Raw genomic sequence first — 27,760 nt, 5'->3', positions numbered from 1 at the left:
ACTTTACAACCCCCTCTGCCCAAAATATCAACCTTTGTCTAGAAAAACATCTCTAAAATTCTACTTTCCAAGAATGGGCTGGGGCAGGTCTGAAGTTCCAGAAATGGTCCACAAAGACGTCCTTTGGGGACTTAATGTGCCCTCCAGGACAGCGGAATCTATAAAATTGTAGGAGGGAATTCTAGGGAGGAGACCTGCTTGGTGAAGCAAATGCCTCCCTCCCACCCCAGAGTTAAAAACACAATGTCCAGCCTTGAAGTGCAGGGAAAGAGAATGGTGAGCTCACCCTCTCTGGCACAAGTTGTAGACTATTAAGTCGTTTGGGAAATGTGGACTTGTACCAATCTACAAGATTGGCCATGGCCATTTTAATGTGTTTTTGAAAATCAGCGAGTGCTTAAAAACTTGTAGTAAAAGCCCTAATAAACTAAATTAGACCGGGACTCTGCCAGAATTGTGTTTACCTCCTGAAGTGGAGGGTTAGGAAACCAAGGGAAAAATTCAAGGGAAAAAAAGACAGATAAAAAGATCAATAGATCCATACATCTCAAGGGTCATTTGGTCAGCCGAATTTGCTGTTCACCAAGAAGGACCACTCATTTGCAAAGCAGCAGGTGAGTCTTTCCAATGACACATGGTTATGAATAATTCTACTCTCCATCCCTTACCCCCACCCCCCCACACATACTTTTTTCTTTTTCTTTTGTTTTGTTTTATGAGTCTTACTTGTTTTTACAAGGGTAAGTTTGGAGAGAGGGGGCACAGTTACTACAGCCAAAGAAGAATAAATGCTTTGTGCATTGTGCATACCAGTGTAGTATACCAAATGAGTACTAATAAGAATAAAATTATTGGGGCAAATAAAATCACATATGCTTTTGAGTCACCTGGGACAGCGGCCATGCCGACCTTCTTGAGCATATAAAATAATAATCCTTCACATCTGAGTAGCATTATGGAGCTTATAAAAAAGCCCTTTCACATATATTATCATGTTTGATCCTCAATAGCCCTGTAAGTCAGGAACGATCTGTGTTATTATCCCATTTTACAGTTTGGGAGTGGTTAAGTGGCACGTCCAAGGTCACAGAGCTACTAGGTATCAGTGCTTCCAATGGCTTTCTGGGTCCAACGTGTTCCAGGATGAGGTGGTTTTGTGGGAGGGGGAAAAAAAGACAAGGCACAGGAAATGGCATCCCTAGATTCTGTCGGCTTCAGAAAAATTTGTCTCCCAAAAAAGAGAATAGGACCCAGGGTTTTGCACTGTGGGCACAAACTACAAAGGAGTCTTCCAGATCTACCATAAGAAAAGAAAGAATCCAACTTAAGGATGAACCACAAACCTTAATGGAGCTCCTCATCAAGAAGCTGTATCGGTGACAAATAAGCCTAGTGGGGAGAGGGTGTTGCACATCATATGTTACAAGGGAATCTGCATTTTAGAATAGAATTGAGATTGGGGTGGGGGGAACTGTGAAGATGGCTCAGTAGGTAAAGTGCTTGTTGCCCAGGCATAAGGACCTGAGGTGAGTACCCCGGCATAACCTCTACCTCTGGCCTTCATTGATACACACTAATGTGTGTGTCTACTTCACACAGGTTGCATATACCCACGTGAAGACACACTCACTGTGCACACACACAGAGGATGGCCCTGTTATATGCTGCTACATAAGTGCAGATCAGAACAAGAGCAAGAAGCTGCTGCATGTCTGTCAGCAGGGCCAGAGTCCAGAACATGAAACCCATCAAATGCTTATGAGAACGTCGGGCATCTGGACCTCCTGACTTGCTGTGGATGGGAATGTGGATGCTACAGCAGCTTTGGGAAACAGTTTGGTGGTTTCTGGCAAAACTAAAAATCTCTCTGACATACAACCACATCACAATGCTTGGCATTCATCCAAAGTTGAGAATTTAAGTCCACACAAAAACCTAGATATAGATTTTGGTAACAACTAGAATCATAGTCTCTAGAACCTAGAAGCAACCTATAGCCCCTTAAGCAGAGTTAGGGTTATGGTAACAGTTATGGAAGTTACTATGTTACAATCAGTGACCTGACTTGTCACAACCATAGCCATTCAGATTCCATCCTTTATTCTTGGCATTGTATGGCCTGTGGCTTCACAATGCTGGTGTCATGCAGAGTAGCTTCAGTGACTTACATATCTTTGCTGCCCAGTTGTTCATTCCTCATCTCTCTCTCTCCTTGGCTACTGGCTAACAATCTCTTCAATGTTTCCATAACTTGGCCTTTGTCAGAATGGCATATAGATGGACACATACAGTATGTACACTTCTGTCCTAGTTAGGGTTTTACTGTTGTGAACAGACACCATGACCAAGGCAACTCTTATAAGGACAACATTTCATTGGGGGCTGGCTTACAGGTTTAGAGTTTCAGTTCATTATCGTCAAGGCAGGAACATGACAGCATCTAGGCAGGCATGGCACAGGAGAAGCTGAGATTTCTATATCTTGTTCTGAAGGCTGCTAGTGGAAGATTGGCTTCCAGGAAGCTAAGGTGAAGATCTTAAAGCCCATTCCCACAGTGACGTGACACACCTACTCCAACAAGGCCACACCTCCAAAGAGTGCCACTCCCCAGGTAAAGCATTTTTATACCATGACACCCTCTTTTATTTTCCCCTAGTAATATGCATCTCACACCTCTTTTCATGGCTTGATGGCTCATCTTTCGGCACTAAATAAATTCTACTGTATGGATTTAACACAGTTGACAACAACACCATGGTGACAGAGTAGGCTGTGCCCATACAGGAGTGAATATGTGAGCAATCTCTACACCTTTCTCTCAGTTTTACTATGAACCTAAAACTTCACCAAAAAGAAAGCCATCCTTTTAAGAAATAAAGTAACTCATGGAGGAGGAGATAGCTCACTCAAAGATAAAGTCCACATCTTCATGAAAAACCTGAACATGCTGGTGTACTGCTTGCGTTTCTAGCAAGAGGAAGGTAGATGCAGTGGGTCCCTGAGGCTCGATGGTTAGCAGCTTAGCTAATGGCCAGGCCTGTGGGAAACTCTGTCTCAAACACCAAGGTGGAATGACAATCAAGGTTGACCTCTGGCCTGGACACACCTATGTATGTGCATTGCATCCCGTTACCCCCACTCACCAGCACATGCACAAACATGCACATGTGTGTGCACACATACAAATAAACAAAGAGTGTAAGTCAACCTTAGTCTGTTGACCACAGTTTATCTCTATTGTCAGTCCATAAATACCTTGTCAAAAAATAATGACAAAGGTAAAGTAAGGGACAATGCAGGGAGAACAAAGGCAAAGAGAAAAGAGAACAGGGAGAAGGAAGAGGAGGAGAGGTCCTAGAAGCATCACCCGAGTTATCTTTCTGTCACTCTTTTTGCACAAAGAAGAATATTTCTTCAACCCATTTCAACAGCTCACGCTTTGGCTTTCAAACTCCTCCATCTTGGCTGGCATCTTTTGGAGCTCTGAAGCCAGTGCCTTCTTTTTATTTTCACCTTTTGTTTACATGTGTGCATGCATATTCATGGAAAGGGACATGTGTCCACTACTGGCTGCATGTGGAGGTCAGAGGAGTATCCAGGGTGTTGTTCCACCTTATTTGGGATATCTTCTCTTCCATATGTATGAGGCTAGCTGGCCCATGTGTTTCCAGGGATTCTCCTGTCTCCACCTTCTGTCTTGTCACAGGGGCTTTGAGATTACAGGTGGGTGCTTCTGCATCTGGCTTTGTGTGACTTCTGGGGATCCAGACTCAGACTCGTAGTTGCTCCATAAGCAATTTGCCAGCAGAGTGTCTCCCCATCCCACAAGCACATTCTTGGCACACCCATGCACTTTGTACAAAATACGAAGCAAGCACTTAGCACTTCAATTGTTGAAATGTTCTATTTTTCTCCATCATTAGGCTCTTTTGCTCCCCGAAGGGGCTAAGTCTCTTCTTTTCTACATGTTCATGCACCTAACTAGCCCCTATAACTAGAACCTAAGTAAATGCTTAAGGGATGAATAATAGTGACAATTTTGGCTTTTGACTTTTTTGAAAAACATGGAAGTATTATAAGAATTTATTTTTTTAATTTTGATCACAAGTGTGGGATATGGGGCTGCTTCAGATTACCCACAGCAGCTGACTATGATTTGCCTCATGCAATAGCAAAGGTGTGTTTTTGCCAGCTGCAGATCATCTCTGCAATTGTGTGAAGTTTGGAATTCTGGGAAGTTTTCAGAGGGTATCTAAGTGGTAGGGCCCCGAGAGGTAGGGCAGCCTCTTTGGTTGGTTGGTTGTCATGGTTGGTCATTGTCGTTTGTTGTTTATTAAGTGGTCTGTGCACACAGAAGAAACAACAGGAGGAAATTAGAGAGTCTGACAGCAAAAATCAAAACTACTCCAAGGAACAGTAAAATACAATGCAGTACAATGGATTTTAATTTATGTATTCATGGGCTTTGATCTTGATATGTCTTTCTTGGCCCCCACCTGGGGTTTTCTCATAACAACTCTGTCATCGTCTGCTACTTCTAGTGGGCTGTCAATCAACCGTTCTTTAGTGGCTCTTGTAGGAAGGAGCTGGAAGTTGAATGAACTCAGAGCTGTTTCTGTCTTTCTATTATGAAAATGATGTGGTTTGTGACAACAGCCAGACTCAGAGGTAATGCCTGAGAGTGTGATAAGAACAAAATGGAGTGGTACACTAGGTGTGTCCAACATTTTTATTTCTGTGGGCCACAATGGGTGAGTGAGAGTTATTTGGCCCACACACATGACCCAGGCGTATCAACCTCAGGACCCATGAACAATATGTGTGTGTGTGCATGTGTGTATGTGTGTTTACTGTCTGACATTGAGACATGACATTATTATCTGTAACATTCTCTCTGGAGAACCATGTAGCTAAGTTACAGAAACTACTTAGAGAAGAAATCTAATGTGTTTTTTTAATGTAAGTCTGTTGTTTTGTGTTGGACCACACTCATAGCAATACTGGCTGCATGGGCCTGCATTCCATAGGTGGGACACCCCTGGTAGAGTCTCCAAAATTTGGAGTTATGTTTCCAAAGGGAGAGGTGGGGAAGGTAACCATAAAGAGTTATTATTTCCTGCATCCATGCATAAAATAAAATGAGAGTGAAATTAGTAATTTGAGCGACATGAGAAAGGATCCTACATTTTAAACAGTAACTTCCCCCAAATTCCATCAAGTGTCTTTCATTTCCCAGACCAAGATTCTTACTACTCTATTGTTGGTGACAGCCACCAGGATGGCTCTGGAACCTCATAAAACATTAAATCCTTGGGGAAACATTTGTAGCCAATCAGAGTGACCCAGCACATTGTTCCACACAAATGGCCATGTCTACGCTGACTCGAAACTTCTACTGGGAGTGGCTTTCAAAGCGTAGCTTGATTGTAATCACGTTGAGCCTTACTTCAGAAATGCAACTTTATGGCTGGGTATTTCCTAGTACTTCATAAAAATCGCTCTTGTGTGCTTATTCTAATGAAAGACGATTTGTCTCCCAGGAAAGCCATTGAAACAGGGAAAGACTGCAATCTCCTTTTGGAGTATTGGGTTTCAGTTTTATGACATATCTTGCTGTTTAGTACAACATATCTATATTAAAAAGCATGAACAAGTCAGCCTTGTTCTGTTCCATTCCTGTCCCTCTCTAATGCACATTTATAAAAACACACACATATCTGATTCCACACGCACTGTACACTATTTTATCGATTACAGGGGAACTTAGTTATATCATGTTTCCAGCAACTGAGGGGGAAAAAAAAACATAGAAAGTGGGAAACACTGAATTTGATTATGCTAGGCATGTCATTTGAAAGACCTGGATTGTGGGGGAGGTCTCGTATATAAGGATAATAAAAATAGGTTTTACTCAAAAACTACTCTTTACATACCATGGGGAAGGGATAGCCCCTGTGTATTCTTCTGTGTCTAGACACACAGTCCACAGGGCATGTTCCCTGGGAAGCTGACTTGTTCCCTGTTTTCTCTTGCTCTTTCTCCACTGTCTAACTTCAGCTCAGGCATCATCAGTGGCTTGGATTATTCTGGTGATCATCTGTCTAGCAAGTCCAGTTTGTCTCCCTGTGCAGTCAGCAACTACTCTGCCTGACACAGCTCTCCTCCCTGCATTGGCTTGCAAGTGTTACCCTCAAAGACCTTTAACACACAAGGAACAGACGTGAATTCCCAAGGGCAAATGAATGCCTGTTCTTACTTTCTTCTTTTTGATTTAATTTACACATGTATCTCTTTAATGCATCCTATAATTAGTATTTTCTATGAAGAGCAAATGTTTTTTTTTCCTCTTTTTTACCCTCAACCCCACCCCATAACCAACCCCCACCCTCACAAACAAAGACCTTGTTTCAGGTCTGGTTTTCATTCCATCGGCCAGAACTCCTACAACAATGGGTGATCACAAACTCAGTTTTTATCCTTTCACTTTCGTCGGCCTCTTTCCTTGTCTCTAGCCCTCACAGGCCTCTCTTTCCCTGCCTTGTCATGCTTTCAGACAACTCTGTTCCCTAGCTGGGACTTCTGTCTGACCAAATCAACTCTGGCATTCTCTAATCTGCCCAATGTACCTACTTGGTTGGCCAGACGACAGTCAGTACCCCAGCTCAATTTGAACTTCATATACCACCAACCAATATGCTTCTTATATGCAGATGTCCCATGCAACATTTGGAACACGATTATATTAAAGAGATCTTTTAAGACTTATTTCTCTAAAATTTAGGCCTGACTGGGTACCCCATGTTTTTTATTTTGCAAGACAGTCACCTTAATGTCACTTAAAACTCCTGAGCTAATTTCTATTCAGAGATGGCACACATCTATGTGCATGTGCCTGTTATAAGTCTGTTACCATTCTCCTATGATATGCTCACAGGGAGTTCCGTATCTCCGCACCTGGAGAAGACTGTGTGGCCTAAGCTCTTAATGAATTTGCTCAATTTTAAAAACACATGGGTGGCGGCAGAGCAGACCATCAGATATTTATGGAGCCCTCCTGGGATCCACAGAACGGGGAAGGTTTTGCTGTTTAAGCAGAGGAGCCAACAGGTGTGATCGCCCATCATACATCAAGCATCCAGGGGAAAGAGGAGAGGGGAGCCAGGTTAGAGTGTCAACACTGGGTTTTTCTTAAGTTCAGAAGGCAAGTGAGTGTGGAATTTTATCTCTGTTCATTCTAAAGAGTTGCCAGTATTCAAGTGAAATCAAGAGCTCTCAACTGTCATTCTGACTCTAACACGAATTAGGTATTTGACCATAGATGAATAGTGTTGGTTTCTTCATCACTTAAATGGCAGGGTCATTCAAAAGTGAATTATCACAAAGAACCTGCACACTTACAGACAAGGGAATGGTGTTATTCTGGTTGAAGAAGCTGTCGCAGGTACTGTGTTCCTCAGTTACAGCCAAGAAGGACACATGAGCAGTAACAGAGCCACCCTTAGGAGTCACATAACTGGCACCACAAGTAAGTACCAAGAGGGGAGCCTTCCTCCTTTCCCTCAGCATAGCCACCCACAGTCATTTTCCTGCCTCCATTTTAGATGGCCTAATGATCTCCCTAAACATTGGCATGCCCCTAAGGACACAATCAGAGGCCTTCTTTAATCTCTCTCCACAACTTGCAGAGCATCAGGAAGTCTTCTTATCCTAGGAATGTAAGCTTTCCACTGCCTCCCGCTCCTTCTCTGCTTGCTATTTCTTCCTGGGGTCACCTATCTAGGATGATAAATCCCTGCCATGCTCTGTCTTGCTTGAGCCAAACCCCTCTTAGCTTCTGAACACGCCTCAGAAGTCATCTGACTCACATGCATCTTACAGCGACAGGACGTGTCCCACTGCCTCTAGAAAGAGATCCCCCACAGTGAGAGAACATGCCAGACATGGACAAGAACGGATGCTGGGACTGGGTAAAGAAACTAAGGTGGGAGAACCTCCTCCCCACAGGTTGGAATGGTCTCTGTTTAGAGGAAGTCTTTCTAAAGAATTTAATAGCATTGGAAATGGCAGAAATCACACTACATTTGGATTTGTACTTTGAAAAACAAAAAGGCTGCAAGAAACACTAAGGTAAAATGTCAACGGAAGTGATAGTCATTGTTATTTGCAAGTCAGGGGACTTGGCATTATTGTTGCCACCTTCTTTTTTCAAATTCTGTAGCTTTTAAACTTGATCAGAAATGAGTTTTGCTTTTATTTTGACAGAAAGCATTTTTAAATGAGCCAGGACTGAGATTCAGAGGAGTCATTTCAGACCACATGGATTCTGTCTCTCTGTAGCCTTATTGTGAACTGAGCTATCTGCCCTGTGTCATCACAACATGATTCTTTCTTTTTTTATTGGATATATTGTATTTACATTTCAAATGTTATCCCCTTTCCTGGTTTCCCTTCCTAAATCCCATTCCCCCTCTCCCTGCTTCTGTGAGGATGCTCCCCCACCCACGCACCCACTCCCTTCCGTTCCTGCCTTAACATTCCCTTACACAGGGGCATTTAGTCTCAGCATAACCACGGGCTTCTCTTCCCATTGATGCCCAACAAAGCCATCCTCTGCTACATATGCAGCTAGAGCCATGGGTCCATCCATGTGTACTCTTTGGTTGGTGGTTTAGTTCCTGGGAGTTCTGATTGGTTGGTATTGTTCTTATGAGGTTGCAAACTCCTTCAGCTCCTTCAATCCTTTCTCTAACTCCTCCATTGGGGATCCTATTATCAGTTCAGTGGTTGGCTATGAGTATCCACTTCTGTATTTGTTATGCTATGGCAGAGCCTCTCAGGAGACAGCTATATCAGGCTCCTGTCAGCATGCAGCATCAGCAATATTGCCTGGGTTTGATGGCTATATATGGGCTGGATCACCAGGTGGGGCAGTCACTGGATGGCTTTTCCTTCAGTCTGTGCTTCAAACTTTGTCTCTGTATTTCCTTCTGTGAATATTTTTATTCCCTCTTCTAAGAAGGACTGAAGCATCTGCACTTTGGTCTTCCTTCTTGATCTTCATGTGGTCTGTGAATTGTATCTTGGGTAATCTGAGCTTTTGGGCTAATATCCACTTATCAGTGAGTACATATGATGTGTGTTGTTTTTGGTTGGTTGGTTGGTTGGGGTGTGTGTGTGTGTGTGTGTGTGTGTGTGTGTGTGATTGGGCTACCTCACTCAGGATGCTATTTTCTAGTTCCATCCATTTGCCTAAGAATTTCATGAAGTCTTTAAATTTCATGAAGTCCCATGCTCATAGATTGGAAGGATTAACATAGTAAATGGCTATCTTGCCAAAAGCAATCTACAGATTCAGTTTAATCCCCAGGAAACTCTAACTCAGTTCTTCATAGAGTTAGAATGAGCAATTTGCAAATTCATTTGGAATAACAACAACAACAAAAAAGAATAACAAAAACTATTCTCAACAATAAAAGAACTTCCGGGGGAACCACCATACCTGACATCAAGTATTACAGAGCAATAGTGACAAAAACTATACAGTGTTGGTACAGAAACAGGAAGGTAGATCAGTGGAATAGAATTCAAAACTCAGAAATGAACCCATACAGCTATGGTCACTTGATTTTTGACAAAGGAGCTAAAACCATCCAGTGGAAAAAGGATAGCATTTTCAACAAATGGTGCTGGTTCAACTGGCAGTCAGCATGCAGAAGAGTGCAAATCGACCCATTCTTATCTTCTTATACAAAGCTCAAGTCCAAGTGGATCAAAGACTTCAACATAAAACCAGGAACACTGAAACTATTGGAAGAAAAAGTGGGGAATTGCTTAGAACACATAGGCCCAGGGGAATTTTCCTGAACAGAACACCAATGGCTTATGCTCTAAGATCAAGAATCAACAAATGGGACCTCATAAAATTGCAAAGCTTCTGTAAGGCAAAGGACACTGTCAATAGGATAAAATGGTAACCAATAGATTGGGAAAATAAGCTTTACCAATCCTATATCTGATAGAGGTCCAATATCCAATATATACTAAGAACTAAGTAAGTTAGACTCCAGAGAATCAAATAATCCTATTAAAACTGGAGGCCAGAGCTAAACAAAGAATTCTCAACTGAGAAATACCAAATGGCTGAGAAGCATCTAAAGAAATGTTCAACACTCTTAGTCATCAGGGAAATGCAAATTAAAACAACCTTGAGATTCCACCTCACACCAGTCAGAATGGGTAAGATCCAAAACTCACGTGAAGCAGATGCTGGTGAGGATATGGAGAAAGAGAAACACTCCTCCATTGTTGGTGGGATTGCAAGTTGGTATAACCACTCTGCAAATCAGTTTGGAAGTTCTTCAGAAAAATTGGACATAGTACTACCTGAGGACCTAGCTATACCACTCCTGAGCATATACCCAAAAGATGCTCTACATATAACAAGGACACATGCTCCATTATGTTCATAGCAGCCTTCTTTATAATAACCATAAGCTGGAGAGAACCCAGATGTCCTTCAACAGAGGAGTGGATATAGAAAATGTGATACATTTACACAATGGATTATTACTCATCTGTTAAGAACATGATGCTTTCTATGTATTATTCAGAAGACCTCCCTACATACAGACTTCCACAGGAAAGAGGGGACACATCAGACCTTTGCACCTTCAGCTCCTGCAGTTTCAGCTTAAAGAAAGTGATTTTGTGTTATTCCTATTTGCTCCTAACTCAATGGCCAAAACTAGTTAAGTGGATTCAATCATAAAGGGGCCAGAAAAGCAGTCTTCCATGCAGCTAGAAAAGAGTCAAAGAAAGCTGTCAAGAGCATGCAAGCTTACTTTTGTCAGGATTTTTTAAAAATGTTTAATTATAATTTCATTATTTTCCTTTTCCTTTTCTCTCTCCACACAGTCCCACAGACCCTTCCTTACTCTTTTTCAAAATTCATGGCCTCTTTTTAAAATTATTGCTGTTAGATGCATATATATATATATATATATATATATATATATATATGGAATATATATATATATATACATACATACATACATATACACATACATACATATACATGTACATATGCATACAACCTTCTTAGTCTATATAATGTTATATGTATGTATGTTTTCAAAATTGACCATTTGGTATTAGATAGCCAATTGGTAGGGAAGAGTATTTCTCCCACTCTCAGCATCTCTCAATTGTATGCTTACCTTAAAGCTCAATAAAATCAGATATTACCTTAGAAAACTAAATCAGCCACAATATACCATATGTCTGGTTTTCTCATAAAAATATACAATCCATAAATGAGGCTATTGGTAGGGAATGTGTTAGGGAGAAGAAGACAGAAAATGGGCAATCTTTCACACTAGGCCTGCCTCCTGTGTCATGATATCCAGTTCCAGGCAGTGTTTGTGATCATACTTTAGTAATTAGAAGTCATGGTCTCAAGGTAGACAGTTCCAATATCCAACACTTCCATGGGTTTTGTTTCACATTGTATTTCTACTCTCAGTCCTCATGCTACCAGATTTAAGGATTTCATGTCACTTCCTTCCTAGCTCCATTCTCCTAGGCTAAGATGTCCTTGGTTGCAGAAGAAGACTTGAAAATACCTGTGATAGGAGATTAAATGAAGAGATTGTATTTATTTTTATTTTAGCACAAAGGAGACTTCATGTGGCACCCAAGCAATTGCATCTACTCTCCCCCAACCCCCAAAAAAGTACTCTGAAGATCAAAGGCCTTGGCATTGCTACTGCAGTGGTAATTGGCCTAGTCCAATTGTAGAAAATTAGCTTCTGTGTGAGCCAATTAAAACAAAATAATTGGGAGTTGTCAGCATTTCGAAATATTTATGCCAGCGCATGCAAATATTTATTTACATATCATCTGCAATTTCTCTCACCTCTGCTCTCTGAACCATCAGTTTCTTCCTCCTGATGCTGAAATCACAACCTAATGTCCATCGGCTCAACTGCCAGAAAGCTAAACTATCTTTGGTTTTGAGTCACTTGACAATGTGTACTTTTTCCTCATGTATAAAGGAAATCGGTACTGAAGCCACCCTCTCAAAGGGAAAACTCTGATTTTTTTTTTTTTTTTTTTTTTTTTTTTTTTTTTTTTTTTTTGTAGCCAATCTATTCTATCTTGCCATGTGGTGCTCATTAAAGCAATTCCCAACTTCGTTGATTTTTCTTACAGCTATAGAGTGCTAAAACTTATTGTCACACCTCCACAGTTGGTGAGCCAGTGCCAGTCAGATCAGCTGGATGCCTTCTCTACTGCAGCTTACCAGCTCCGAACCAATCCTGAAATATCAAGAAATGTCAGGGCATCTTGGTTTATAATCCTCCCTGGGTCTTCCTTCTGCAAACCTTCAACCACAAGTCTCTCCATCTCTTCTAAGCGATGACTTTACATTTTCTTTAAAAATTTGTAATTCATCTATCCACCTGCTTTCCATGAGAAGCCAACGTCCCTATCCATTTCTTGCTAAGGGCAATACAACATGTTCATTAAAATGCTTAATGGTAACATCATTTACTACACCCACTACTTATGAAACTCAAGGACATCATGGAAAGTTTTGGAGAAAATTCCCACTGTTTACCATGAGCCCTCGTGTGTGTTCTCAGCATCTCCTTCTGCAGCTTTGTCTGTGAGTGTTTTGTTTTTATGGGTTTTTTTCTAAGTGCATGTGATATTATATATTCAATTTCATTTCCCATACCATAACACTTGCTCTGTATAATTACAACTCTTTATAAAGTTATGTCTTTCCCCAGTGGCTACAAGATAGTCTACTAGATGGCTATGTCATGGTTTCATTAAACAGTCTTTCACTAGATTTAAAAGCATAGAAAGTGGTTTTTCTGGATCTGAGTATCTACTTTCCTGCTGGTAGATGCAGAGATTAGCAAGGAATATAAGATGTGCAGTACTAGACCCACAGTCTTGGCTATCAGCTCAAACCTAAGCATTGTACTAGAAAAGAGCCAATGAAGAAAATACAGTTTCACAAGGATGTTCTCCTAGAGTCTATGACCTGTATACAGAGACCATAAAGCATCACAATTGTGATCCAACAGAGGTGAATAAGTTCTCTGTGATCCTGGGGCTCCCACATCCTTTAGGCATAATGTTTTATTCACTGTGTAACGTTTACCCTTGAGTAATCAAATGCTGATTTCTCTGCCTTCATAGCGAGTTTCAATCCAGACCTTGCACTGCAACTCTTATACCAAGAATCTCCTGTCTCAAGTTTGTGTAAAAAATTCTCACCATTTATTCTCTGCTTTGTCAATAAATGCTGATCAGCCAGTGGCTGGGCAGAATAGAGTGGGATATCCTCCAGATAGAGGGAAGAGAGGGGAGAAAGGGAGATTCAGATCAGCTGGCAGGATGGAGGAAATAGAGCCATGAAGCAGGGGTCCAAAGAACATATTATCAATAAACAATATGCGAGTATCATGGGATGGGGTTGGCAGGTAGCCAGACTAGCATAGGAAGTAAAAGAAGATCAATAACTGCTCAGCTACTGAGATGCAGTTCTGGACAAATCTTTTTTTTTTTTTTTTTTTTTTTTTGGTGTGGTTATTGAGGAATAGCATAAGGTAAAGAAATATAGTCTCCTGATTCATTCACTGTTTGCATTTACATTAAGGATAATTTACAATGCCCTTTGGACAAAGAGTTTGCCAAACTGCCAATTATATTTATAATTCTGTTTTCTCTCTTTTAATTTTTCACAATCAAAGCATCCTGATGGTGTTTCTTCGGGTCTTTTGTGACTCACCCTATGCCACATATTCTAGTTCCCTTCCTTTCCAGTTTTGCTTGACCCCTCTCCCAAGTGCTGAACCAAAGATAGGCTCTTTACAAAGGCCCAGTGTCTCTTTCTCACCCTTTGCTTCAATTTCTCTATCTGCAGTGGGCTGCCAAGGCGGCAGCTACTGTCTCTGCTTCCCTGTTTTAGTTACTTTCTATTCATCGCTGTAATAAAATATCTGGACAAAAGCAATTGGAAGGAAAAGGATTTATTTGGGCTTACAGTTTCAAGAGGACACAGTCCATCACAATGAGAAAGGCAGGGTGGCAAGAACACACACAAAAAAGAAAGTTCTCCTGCCATGCGCACTCACACACAGGAGGCACAGAGCAAATGGGAAAAGGAGCCAGGCAATAAAGCTTCAAGACTGGGCCTCAGTGACAAAGGTCCACTTCCTGAAGGTTTCACAACCTCACAATCTCCTCAAACAACCCACCAGCTGGGGACCAAGTACTCAAACACATGAACCTGTGGGGGACATTTTCAGTTCAGGACACAGCATTACTGCACTAGAATTCTGCTGGCTGGTGCTGTTCAGATTGTATCCCCCAAACAAGCAGTATCAGTCTCATCCAAGGGCTTGTCAGACATGGAAGTTTCCAGGCCCTATCCAGCTTCATCATAAGGACAGCTTGGGATTTGGGGGATCCAGGTGATCCCCATGCAGTGGTTAGAGGAAGCACTTCAATGGAGTCAGCTCTGAACAATGACCTTCCTATGGTGGCATATTTGCTCACTGCGGAACATGTGATTTCCAGCGATGCTACAGGCAAAACTCTCACTGATGCAGTGTCTGTCAGCACTGCCTCAAGCATGCTCTTGCCCCAATTCTTGACTGTTCTCAGAATTTAAGTTCCCAGGCCTTGAGAACATCATACTACTTGATTAGTAGCAAGTGACGCTTCTGTGACATCTACTTCCAGCAGCAGTGAATGCCCCCAGCATTCCTTTGTCTCTCAGCCTCCTCTCTTCTCCAGCCATCCTGGCATTTTATGAGAGTAGTATGTCCCTTACCTGGTTCCTCTTATCTACATGTGGTGCTGATGTCTGGCTCTGCATCCCAGGACTTCCCTCCTGGGTTGTTTGTTCTTTTTGTTTCCAGCCCTATGCGCCTGGTTGCTTCCTGGTGCTATTTCTGATTTTGTAATTTGAGGTTCTTCATTAAGACAAGTGGCGTCAGTCAATTCAGAACCTGCCCAAATCCCCATAGTTCGAATAAATCTTATCAGCATTTATCCCATCTGCCTCCATCCACATACAAGACTTTCCTTGGACTGTGGGGTGGGCTACTGTACATTGCCAACTTGACTACATTTAGGACAATCTCTGATACGACAGAGGCACATCTCTCAGTGTATCTATGAGGACATTTCCAAAGAGGATTGTGGATGCCATGGCCTGATTCCTGAACCAAACACAAAAGCTATGGGGTGTAGGGACCCCCTTCCTCTGCTTGCTGGTCCTCCATGAAATGGAGGGTTCTGCTTCACAAAGCCCTGCCCACTGTGATGAATTAACACCTCTGAAACCATGATCCAGAATAACCCGCCTTCCCCCAGCCCTGCATCACAGGGGTGTGGAAAGTAGCCAGAGCAGACACAGATCTCAGTCTCAGCAGTGCCAACATTGGCCTGGGTCTTGCTCTTGTGGCTCCTTCTTCTCTGCACCACAGGAAGTCAGTAGCTCCTCCAGCCCCCAAATCAGGATAGTCCAAAAATGCTTCAGTCATTGCCAAATGTGCCTCGATACCAGAGAAGGGCAAAATCCTTCAGCAGAAAGCCACAACCACAAGGCTGGCTATCTCATTTTCTTGAACATTCCAGGGGAAGGCTGGCTGCATTCAGTTCCTAGAACATCTATCTGCACGGCCTAAACACTACAGGGGGGAAAAATTAAAAGAAAGAAACAAAACTGTGTTTCATTGGCCAAATGGATGATCTCCAGAGCACTTCATTTTAGCCTTCCTAGCCTGTTTATATAATTTTATGGAGAGCCATTTAGCCATTCCACATCCCTAAACTTGGTAGCTTTAAGGAACTGTCTCCCAACAGTTCCCCACAGGTGGTACGCTCTGATGCTGTTCACTTCCAATATCTTCTCTGATTTTCTACTGGAAGTTTTTAGGCCCCAGCCATACTGCTTCTCTGGCTTTAATTGTAACAGCATTTACATGCTTCCCGGTCCATATCTTCCCTTGATCTCTGGAAGATCGGCATTTCTCAGGAGGGAAGAAGGGCTTCAGTCCTGTGGGAGTACCTTCCTTCAGGTCTCTATTCCCAACAGTCAGATTTAAATGCAAGCTCAAATTCTGTATTCTAAACCTATTGATTCTTGTTCAACCCAAAGCTTTACCCTAGAAACAGTTACTTCAAGACAACAGCTCTTTAAGCATGTGCCTTAGTCAAATGCCTAAAATATGTGGAGAGTCCCAATTTGCTCCAATCATTACCTGGGTCAGGGTGTCTCAAATCCATGTTGGTATCAGATATGGATTCAAGAATCATAGTGTGTTTAAGACATAAGTGTTATGAGAAAAAGCTACCATGAGACTTTATACTTGAGCCACAAGTCTAAATTAGTTTTCCACACCTGCCTCACCCTCCTCTTTGTGCAGCTTATGCAATTCCAACCGAGACAAAAAGAGAAGCCCTTATAAGTCACTGGAGCTTGTGTTCCAAGGGCTGAGCACTGCACTGAAGCTCAAAGCTGAGACTGAGGTGGAATATAGCACTTGTGTGTAATTTGGAATCTGGGTAACCCACTGTTGACCTCAAAACTACACTTATTGCTAGTCATTATGCCCAAAGCAAGTCAGAAATGAAGGTCAGCCAGGCATTCTAATCCACACCTATAAACCCATTGCCAAGGAGACAGGGAAACAGGAGTTCAAGGGCAGCCTGAGTTATGAGGTGATACAAAGAACTAGAGATGTAGTTTCAGTACAAGACCCTGCCAACTCTGGTCATGAAACATCACTTGGCATCTGAGCTTCACACTTGAGTTGGTGTGATGCTTCTTAGTGTCTCAGAGCTTTCCAAAGAGTGCCATAATTTGCTGAGTGTTTGGGATGCTAACTAAGCCTTTATCCTTTTTTGACTGTGTGGGTTTGAAGGCAGCAAATTTAACCGAGAGCAGAGGAGTATCCAGTGACCCCCTAAACACACAGCAGCTGGCAGAGCTTCATGGAAACTGCGAAAACGGCTCCTGGTTGCCTGTTCTGAAATGATGCTGGACTAACAGAATTTGTGGCTCAGGCCCAGGAATAAAGGTTGTCAGTTAAAATGTCACATTGTCTTTGGGCTCATTGAACACTCTGCTATAAACGTCTTGAAAATCTGAGTAATTTTATTTTTTAATGAAATATTCTATGCATTTACATCTGAAATGTTATCTCCATTCCTGCCCTCTCCTATTCCCCGCCTCCTTGCTTCCATGAAGATATTCCCCCTCCCAACCACCCACTCCAAACTCATCACCTTGGCATTCCCCTACAGTGGAAAAAATAAGCCTTCACTGGACCAAAGACCACTCTTCCCTTTGATGCCAGACAATGCTATCCTCTGCTACATATGTAGCTGGAGTCATGGGTCTCTCCATGTGTGCTCATTGGTTGGTGTTTTAGTCCCTGGGAGCTCTGGAGGGTATGGTTGGTTGGTATTGTTGTTCTTCCCATGTGGTTGTAAACCCTTTCAGCTCTTTCAGTCCTTTCTCTAGCTCCTCCATTGGGGTCCCTGTGCTCAGTCCAATGGTTAGCTGCAATCATCCTCAACTGTAACAGTAAGGTCTGTCAGAGCATCTGAAGAGGCATCCATATCAGGTTCCTGCCAGTAAGCATTTCTTGGCATCAGCAATAGTGACTGGGTTTTGTGGCTGCATATGGGATGGATCCCCAGGTGAGGCAGACTCTTTATCTTTCCTTCAGTCCCTGCTCCACTATTTGTCCCTGTATCTCCTCCCATGAGCATTTTGTTCCCCTTTCTAAGAAGGAGTGAATATCATCCACATTTTGGTCTTCCTTCTTTTTGGTCTTCCTTCTTTTTGATCTTCATAAGATATCTGAATTGTTTCTTAGGTATTTTGAGCTTTTGGGCTAGTATCCACTTATCTGTGGACACATAGCATGTATGTTCTTATGTGACTGGGTCACCTTATACAGAGTGATATTTTCTAGTTCCATCTACTTGCCTAAGAATTTCATGAAGTCATTGTTTTTAATGTACCATATTTTCTATATCCATTCCTCAGTTGAAGGACATCTGGATTCTTTCTAGATTCTGGCTATTATAAAGAAGGCTGCTGTGAACATAGTTGAACATGTGTTCTTTTTATATGTAGAGTAACTTTTGGGTATATGCCCAGAAGTGATATAGCTGGGTCTTCAGGTAATACTATGTCCAATTTTCTGAGGAACTTCTAGACTGATTTGCAAAGTGGTTGGACTAGCTTACAATCCCACCAACAATGAAGGAGTGTTCCTCTTTCTCCACATTCTCACCAGCATCTTCTGTTACCTGAGTTTTTTATCTTAGCCATTCTGAGTGGTGTGAGGTGGAATCTCACATGTATTTTGATAAGCATTTCCCTGATGACTAAGAGAGTTGAATATTTCTTTAGGTGCTTTTCACAATTTGGTATTCATCAGTTGAGAATTCTTTGTTTAGCTCTGACCTCCATTTTTTAATAGGATTATTTGATTCTCTGGAGTCTAACTTCCTTAGTTCTTAGTATATATTGGATATTGGACCTCTATTAGATGTAGGATTGGTAAAGATCATTTTCCCAATCTGTTGGTTGCCATTTTATTCTATTAGCAGTGTCCTTTGCTTTACAGAAGCTTTGCAATTTTATGAGGTCCCATTTGTTGATTCTTGATATTAGAGCATAAGCCACTGGTGTTCTGTTCAAGAAAATTCCCCTGGGCCTATGTGTTCTAAGCTCTTCCCCACTTTCTTTTCTGTTATTTTCAGTGTACCTGGTTTTATGTTGAGGTCTTTGATCCACTTGGACTTGAGCTTTCTACAAGGAGATAAGAATGTGTCCATTTGCATTCTCCTGCATGCTGACTGCCAGTTGAACCAGCACCTTTTGTTGAAAATGCTGTCTTCTTTTTATTCAATGTTTTTAGCTCCTTTATCAAAGATCAAGTGACTATAGGTGTGAGTTCATTTCTGAGTCTTCAGTTCTATTCCATTGATCTACCTTCCTGTCTCTGTACCAATACCGTACAGTTTTTATCACTATTGCTCTATAATACAGCTTGATGTCAGGGACGGTGATTCCCCCAAAAGTTATTTTTGAGGATAGTTTTCACTATCCTGGTTTTGTTTTTGTTTTTTGCTTTTGTTTTTGTTTGTTGTTGTTGTTGTTGTTGTTGTTGTTATTCATTTTAGAACAAGGGACCCCACTTTTCATTTTGACTTCAAGATGCCCAAATTCTGTGGCTGGTCCTGTGCAGAGTTACTGTTAACAGAGGCAATGGGGGTGGAGAGACTCTAGAGTAGGTAGAATCTTGCTGCCTGAGATGCTTCACACTGTATGAAACATTGTTGCGGTATGAAACATTGTTGCAGCATTAAACATTGTTGCCGTATGAAACATTGTTCTGAATACTGCAGAAGAGGAGTGTGATTTTCCAGAGTTCCCATGCTGTGACCTCTCCAGGTGGAGGAGGTTTAAAACAGCACTGATTGAGGCCAGAGTTTTAGTGCCTTTTCTTTAATTTTTTTTCTTGTCTTTCAGACATTTTATATGTGGGCTTCATAATATCTTGTGACTTCAAAGGCAATGCTTCATTAAAACAGATATCTTGCTCTGTACTCACACACAGTCCCATGACCAGATGACGTTATTTTAGCTCAGATTAGAAAGACAGTCTATTGCTTGCTCAAACCCATCACTTTGATATTTAAATAATTAATCCTAAGAAATTCATCATTTAATTATAAGGCTTAAGCAGTGCTGAAGAGATACAAAAGGTTTCTGGAGTCTGTGTTGTCATCTGACAGTGAAATGGGAGAGGGAACGTCTGAAAATTGAAAATATTCCCTACCAGGCCCTATTCTCATGATGCCATGAATTTGAACATGTGTGAAACTACCACGTATCTTTGGAGCCGACCACCTTTAGTTAAGTGGTTTGTGTTTGCTTCTCTCCTTCTGGTGGGATTATTACCTGAAGCTCCTGGAGCAGAAATTAAGAGCTTTTGGGTGGATCAGCATTAGCTCACCAGAGAGATATGGTTTACATACACAGAATGCAGTGATGGTCCCTAAACCATAGCCCCGTGGGCACCAATGCCTTAGTTCACCCATCTGTGAGGAGACCCGTGCGACAAGAAGACCTCGTGTTGTTAATATGGCCCCTATCTGGGTGCAGCTCTATTGACTCCTGATTTACCTCACTTCTCTGGTCCTCTATAATAGAAACTAGGCATATCACAGGTTAGTTGAACTTCTCGACAGTTTTAAGCAAGGAATTCTATTCTCAAGGGCGATTTTCATTAAAGACAAAAATATTGAGGAAGGTAATGGAGAAAAACTTAAAAGTTTCGGTCCAACAGATGTTTGTCTGGAGATGTTTCCCATGCTTGTAGCTGGGAGGATTGTTGTTCTGGCTCCCAGTTAAGGACATGAACAATGGAGGAAATCAACAGGGTAGTAAACAGTTTGGGCTTTCATTTTAAGATTGAATAGTCAACATCTTTACCATTAAAATCCCTCTGTCTTTTCAGTCAAGGGACCCTGTTTCTCTCCCATTCAGCCACCCATAAGCTAATTTTAGAAATCACACCTCTTTCAAAATGTAGGTATATCTCATACTATCTACTCAAGGTCTAGGTCAACTTAGCCTTTTCAGCTACTGAGTACAGTATGCTTTTCAAATACTTCAGTAAAGTATGGAAGCTCAGAAAAGAAAAGAAAATCCTAACTAGGTACAATTATCATATAATTTACAAGTCTTGTTATCAATTGAATTTGAAGTGTCTTTGATAGGTCTGTAATGTGAACACTAAATACCCAGCTTATGAGGCTGTTTAGAAGCTGGTAGAGCTTTTAGGAGTTTGATAGAAGTAACTGAGAAATGGTGGGCCTTTGAAAATGGTAGCCACCCATCAGGTGCTTCTTCTGTTTCTGGTCTATTCAATGTGAGCAGATACTACTTCATACTCCCCCACCCACCATGGACTGCACACACCCATCTCTCTCTTATGTTAGCCACTTTTACCTGGTTTCTGCAGCTCTAAGAATAATATTTAAAGTGCCTGAGATGACCTAACTTGTTTGGTTTATCCCCACTTCCTCTTGCTCTTCTGCATGGAATTCTTCAATCCAACTAACTTGCATGCTATTTAGTGTTGCCTTGGCAAGTGTCCTGTATTAAGTGTCCTGTATCAGGGTCTTTGTCCATGCCGCTTTCTATGAGGAGTGCTCCTTCCAGCCCGTACCAGTTCACTGGGACATCTCATTGACCCGAGAGATGTGGCCCTGACCACCCAGGTGACTCTTCTTCCTATGTGTCCTTCAAAACGCTTCTCAAGCATTCTTCTGAATCCTACATTTGGAATATGTTCTCGCCCTGGAGTTTATAGTAATTATTAAACATTTTAAAATAGAAGTGCACCTTAGCTCTCTTTGCTCTAAACTCCCTCTTTCCCACAAGTCCATATGGCCCTTCTTTGGAAAAAGTTTATGTTCCTTTATATAGAAAAAACTTTACTTGCTACAGCATCTCTCCATCACACCAGCTACCTCACATCAGTGTAAGTGGGGTCCATTTTTCAACAGGTCTCCTGTGCAATTAGTTGGCTGAAAATGTCGTGATGGTTTACAATACTGGGTTTGTATAAGAATTGTATACCCAACACCTAGAGCATATTTAAACATCTGATCCATAGTGACGTGTGTGTACAAAACTATAGTTAAAGGAAGGGAGTGGGACCAGAGAAAGGCTCATCAGTGAAGAGCACTGCCAAGAAGGTCAAGGTTAGACCCCCAGCATCCACACTGGGGGACTCACAACCACCTGTAATTCCAGCTCCAAGGCACCTGCACAGATTTGTGTTTACCCACACATAGTCACACACACACACACACACACACACACCTGATCAAAAAATAGAATTAAAAATAAAAATTAAGATAAAATAAAAATCCTTTTTAAGAGAATAAAAGCATATTATATAAAATAATATAGCATCACATTATTTTCATTGAAAAAACTCAAATGATAGAGGTTTGCACATGCAGAGGGGTGCATGGGGTACATGCATATGCATACACATGCGGTCTCTGATTAGCATAGACCATTAAGAATGATGCCCAGATGCACTGTCTCAGAGATGCAAGAGCAGATCACCAAGCAAAACACTGGCTTCTTTACACACATCAAAGTAAATCTGTGTTGTCCTGAGCTCTCCTGCCTTGCTTTCGTGCTTTCTGCAGTTTCCAAACTCTCTGGAATAAAAACTGTTTATTTAAATTAAAAACACTTTAACTGTTAAAAAGCTAGAAAGAAATCAAAACACAAGAAACCATTTATAAGTAAACACAGTAAGGCAGTGGAACGCCCACCCAGGTCCGGGCAGAGACACGGTGCCGAGGCTATGTGGAAAAATAGCCAAATTCCAATGCCGTAAGAGAGACCACTGGAAAGGCTTCGAAAATTCTTTAAACACCAGCAGTGACTGCAGAGTGGGACTGACAACTAAAACACTGTTTAGGAAGAGTCTCCAGAAACAATCTGACAGGACTTTGTCAAGCTGAGCCTGTGCTGTTTTAGTATTGGACCCAAAGTCAGAGACAAAAGGCTAAGAAGCTTGGTGTCTGCCTGTGGCCATTTAAGAAGCAAAAGCTTGGACGGTACCCTCTCAGCTGGGGTTTACTAAAGTCAGCTGTAACTATTGGCATATTAAGCTCATAGGATGGTCCAAGTGTTTTCCCTGTTCCTTATCCGTATTAAGTCTTCTAATAAACATGGCTGTGTGGAGGGGCTTAGTGCTGTTCTATTCTCATTTTAAGAATAAAGGAATCCAAACTTAGACAGGTCAAGTCACTGGCTACGGATCACCGTGTTGCTTGGTAGAATTGCTGAGACTGGCCTATGCTCGGACAGAGCTGTAGAATGAAGCCCTCAAATTATATCAGAACCCCGATGCCTTCAACTCAAAAGGTCAGATGGTTTCTGGCTTGTTTTTCTGGAAGTATTCGGCCAGAATCTAGGACTTCATGCATGCTGGGCAAATGGTCTACACTGACCTCCAGCCCAGCAGCATAATGTCAGGTTCTATTTAAAATGTACTTTATCAGAATGTACAGGGCATCCACCATTCATAAAGCCTTATCTGACCATTAGCAATACCGCCCCTTGAATAAAGCCTTCACTAGTCATTGTTGAGTTACCAAGTCCTTTAAAAAAATCAGTTCCCAGCATTCCTGGGAATAAGTGGAATCCAAACTAACTCCTCCTACCACAGAATCAAGCAAATAACTAGAATTAACATAAAACAGAGACAGAATTAACTGAGTGTTCATCATAGAAGGTAAGAGCTACTTCGTCTCAAAATCCACAGTCCTGGGCTCTTTAAAGTACACGTCAAAAACTGCAAGTAACAACCCTGGGTTCTAAGACCCTGAAAGGGGCCAATGTCTCTTGCTAAGACTCCTTGGTCTTAATGATACACATCTGCTTGGTATGTGACACCACAAACGCGTGCACGCACAACACACACACACACACACACACACACACACACATACCTCCTTTCTCTCCTCCTGCCCTGGAGTAGGAACCAAACCTTCTTGTGTTGTTCTCAGGGGCAAGCTTATCATAGAAAAGCACTTGGGCAGTTGACGATATACTAAGCATTCAGAACTTTCAGTAACTATCCCTATTAAATGTAAATTTCTCTTTCTAGACCTTGTTACTGCTTTCCCTATCAACAGCCATCAGTATAATCCTGGTGCCATGGGGTCTCTCCAAACTGTCGGGTAGTCTCTAGAACCAGACAGATATTTGTAAGGAATGATGAGGTACATGAATAGGTGCCAGCAATGTGTTCTGCACAGAGTGGTACCCAGCAGGCCGGTGAATGAGTTAGTTCGTCATCTTAAGGGCTCTTTTTCTCCTTTGTGGTAGAAACAAGCCTTAAAAAGCAAAGACGAATTTTTACATAGCTGTGAGGTCTCTGTTCACTTATTCTGTACCCCAAGGAAAACAATAAGCACCACACATTAGGTAGCTACATAATGTCATCTTGAGGAGCGCTTTGAATAGTGTTTAAAGTAATCAATGATATCGTAGAAAATTGTTCCCCAAATGAAGAGTCCTTGTCCATTGAATCTTTGAAATGGCAGACAATTTTCTTTGTTCATACTTTGTGGCTAAAGAACCCATTATCTAAGGAAATAGTAAAAACTTTTCTAAAGAGGTAAGAGAGTTCTAAATTTGTTTCTTAGCAACGAGTTCCTCAAAGGAACTCATAAGGACACAATTTCTGAAGCCTCTTCGGTACACATTTGTAGTTAGAAAGACAAGAGGTAGGGGAATATATGCAGGCCTGGAAACAGAGAGCCATTTAAAATTTCCTCCAATTGCTGGCACATACATTACACTTCTGGGCCTATATACAAAACCCAGACAATAAAAATGTGACACCTACATGCATAGACAGCAATGATCCCCATTCTTTATGGGGCCAGCAATTTAACAATTTGACAACTTTGAGCTCCTCCCCCCCATAGACAAGGGATTAGTTGGCTTGCTAACAGTGTAAGGGGTTTCCTAGTGTAGAAGCTGATGGTGTGTGTTACACTCCTTACACAGAGAAATAAACTTCTGACAAACTAACCTGGGGGAGAAATTTGGGGTGATTTTGACATGTAATAGGAGAAATGCCTTACCCAAGTAAAAATGTCTAAATTGCTACCTTCCTGGGTGCCATTTCTTAATTGGTTTACCCAGCTTGGACTTCTAATAACAATAGTAACATTAACAGCACCAATTACTATTTAGCAAGTCTTCAGTGCACTAGTGAGTTTTTTGTTACTGCAACAATATCTAATCCTATCAGCTTATAAAGAAAACTGTTCTTCTGGCCCAGAGTTTTAGAAGTTTTAGTTGATAACTGGATGTTTCATTGCTTTAGACTCCTGACAACACATTGTGGTAGAAGCCATAAAAAACCAAAACCATTTGGCTCGTGGTCAGGAAGCAAAGGAGAGAGAAGGAAGGGATCAGAGCACTTTGTCCACTGAATTTCACTCCTTCAAGGTTCTATCACTTCACAATAGTGCCAGGCTGAAGACCAACAAATTTAAAATCTACGTTTGTAGGTCTGGAATATTCCAGATCTGTTCAATAATATCCACTGTTTTACAAAACTGTTTTATACTTCTTGTCCATCTTAACTCTTACAACAGTTCTTTGAAATGGCACTGGCATCTTTGATCAATTGTTAAGCATTGGATTAGTTCTTACAGTTATTAAGTTATTACTATTACTCAGAGAAATGACAGAGGTCAGGGCTGAGGAGATTGATCAGTTGGTAAGAGCAAGCATGAAGACGAATGTCCTCTCCTCTAACATTCATTTAAAAGCCAAGCATGGTCTTATGCACCAAGAAATTCTCAGGAGCTCGCTGGCCTGCCAGACTAGGTAAAAACAGAAGCTTCTAGATCTGCAAAAGACCCTGTGTCGAGGGAAGAAGAAGGGAAAGATAAATGGAGGATAATAGAAGTGTTAGAAGTCTTCCTCTGACCTCCACATGTGTATACATGGACTACAGGTCTTCCATTCTTACCACTTACATGCATGTATCCTCAGACACATACATGTACATATGGACACAGCAAAAAAACTGGGGGGGGGGGCAGTATACACAAATCACACCACATGGCAGAGATTGGATGCATATTGCTCACACAGTGACTAATCAAACTTCTCCAGATCAGTGTCCTCAGTGAGAGCTTCACGAGGGTCTTAGACCCTTGCATGACTAGAGTGCTCAGTCTAAGATACATCCTCGATCCACTCAAATCTTTTAGGGTGCCGTGCTGTTGGGAGATGGTGCATGGCGGGACTAGAGAGGGAGAATTTAGACTGGCATTGTCCGTTATTTATGCTACCCTAAAGTACTCCCCTGGCTTTGACCTAGTTTATTTTTAAAACAAGCTGGTGTCTGAATGACTGCCGTACTGAGCAAACTGCCCGCACACTTGGGGAATCCCTTCTAAGTGGACAAGTAGCTTAATTACTTTCCCTTACCCTTGCCATCCTTGAAAAGTCTGATATCCTCTGCAACACCCCCCTTCAGCAGCCCCTACAGATGCCTTTCATTTCTTGGAAGAAAAAGTGTCCGCTTAGCCCAATAAACATGAATTGAGAAAACTATGAGTTTTTTTGTTGTTGTTGTTGTTGTTTTGTTTTGTTTTTTGTTTTGTTTTGTTTTGGACATTCTTTCAATGGAACAATGTGTCAGAGCTGGACCTTCAAAGGTAGAATGTCAGTGTGAACCAGAAGCGAGAGAATGCTGAATCTAAGCTGGTGAGCTAGACAACCAGATGCCTCCTAGTTCCCCTGCTTCAAGATAGGACCCGGGAGGTAAAGTGAGCCTCAGCATTCAGGATGCTCAGGAGCTGTGAGCTGAGGATTGGAAAGAAATCTGGCAGTTGACTTAAATGCTTCTGTTGTGGGGTCTAGCTTCTTGATCCCAGGAAGAATCTCTTGGTAAATAAGTTTTCATCTTTAGATTCCTCATTTTTCTATCAGCGACTGTACCTTTAAAAGCAATTCAATGTGGGTTTCTTTTTCTCCCATTTGAATTGGTTACTGTACAATTTCTTAAACATTGTTTTTCTCTCTGTCTTTATTACAGAGGCTGCCCTTCAAAGACAGACATTTCACTTGCAGCAAAATGTGAGTACATCTCTTCCTCAAAATAATATCTGTGTTTGAGTTGCTGCTTTAAAAACAGTCTTTAAGGCTCCCATCTCCTACCTCCTACTGCTACATCATTAAAATCCAGTGCCACCAAATGAGGCCACTGTTTGAAGCTAACATTTCATGGGCTTATTTATGCAACACTGTAGAAGCATTTTAGAAATGGTTTTGGAAGAAGACCTGGAATTGTGGTTACAAGAATATCACGTCTAAAAGCAAAGGGGGCATGATGCATATTTGTTGTGACATTCTAGCTAAATGACATCCAACATCTGAATATTCATTACCCCTCGAGTGGCTAATTTATTTTCCTTTTCTCAGTCCGTCCTCACCATGGATTCTCAATCAGGCCCCTCCTTATTTAAGAGCAAGGCAGTTTCCTCAGCATGTCCTTCATTAACTGCTAATTATGGCTACTCTGTAAACCTATGTTCTTTCTAGAGCAAATCTCCTGTATACTGCATTCACTCTGGGACTCCCGGTGTCTCTACCAAACTACACATCTCTTCTCTTCTGTAAGACCAGATATAGTTGTGATGGATCTGAACTGAGAAGATAGGCATTTTATGCTTTTTGCCTTTAAGACTAAGCATCTGAATGTATACCTCAGTGTGTGTGTGTTCATCTCTGGAATAATCTAGTGAAACATAAGTTCTGAAGGCAAAGAATTGATTTAGGTCCAATATGAGGGCTGTAAGTTATTCTCAAGTAGCTGAAAAAGCTAATGAGCTCCTTGCTGGTGAAGATAAGTGGTCACAAGATAAGCAACCACAGAGTAAGAAGGTGAGCCAGCCATTTGCAGTTTTTAAATCCTGGTTTATACAGAATTTCCAGCAAGGCGTTCATCTCAGCAGCCGCTGAAGCATTTAACTAGACATTCTTAGATCTGTCAGCATCACAAGGTCTCACTGGAATCCCACGTACCACACAAGAGCTAATAAAGTCCCCTTGGATCCTTCAGTCCCTAAGACAATGTGTTCGGCTGAA

The 27,760-nt window shown here is 41.6% G+C and overlaps 1 protein-coding gene across 1 annotated transcript in view; it reads left to right on the top strand.

Moving 5' to 3' along the window:
* ANKFN1 (ankyrin repeat and fibronectin type III domain containing 1) overlaps nucleotides 1-27,760 on the top strand; it is a gene marked incomplete at its 3' end in the record, with an annotated part of 376,329 nt that overhangs the window by 111,371 nt on the left and 237,198 nt on the right. Inside the window, exon 2 of the mRNA XM_080922815.1 lies at nucleotides 26,709-26,749. The remainder of the gene's footprint in view (nucleotides 1-26,708; nucleotides 26,750-27,760) is intronic.

The sequence above is a fragment of the Micromys minutus genome, assembly GCF_963924665.1.
Source record: "Micromys minutus genome assembly, chromosome: 10".
Classification (NCBI taxonomy): domain Eukaryota; kingdom Metazoa; phylum Chordata; class Mammalia; order Rodentia; family Muridae; genus Micromys; species Micromys minutus.
The sequence above is the reverse complement of the archived record's forward strand: the minus strand, read 5'-3'. Positions and strand labels throughout refer to the sequence as shown.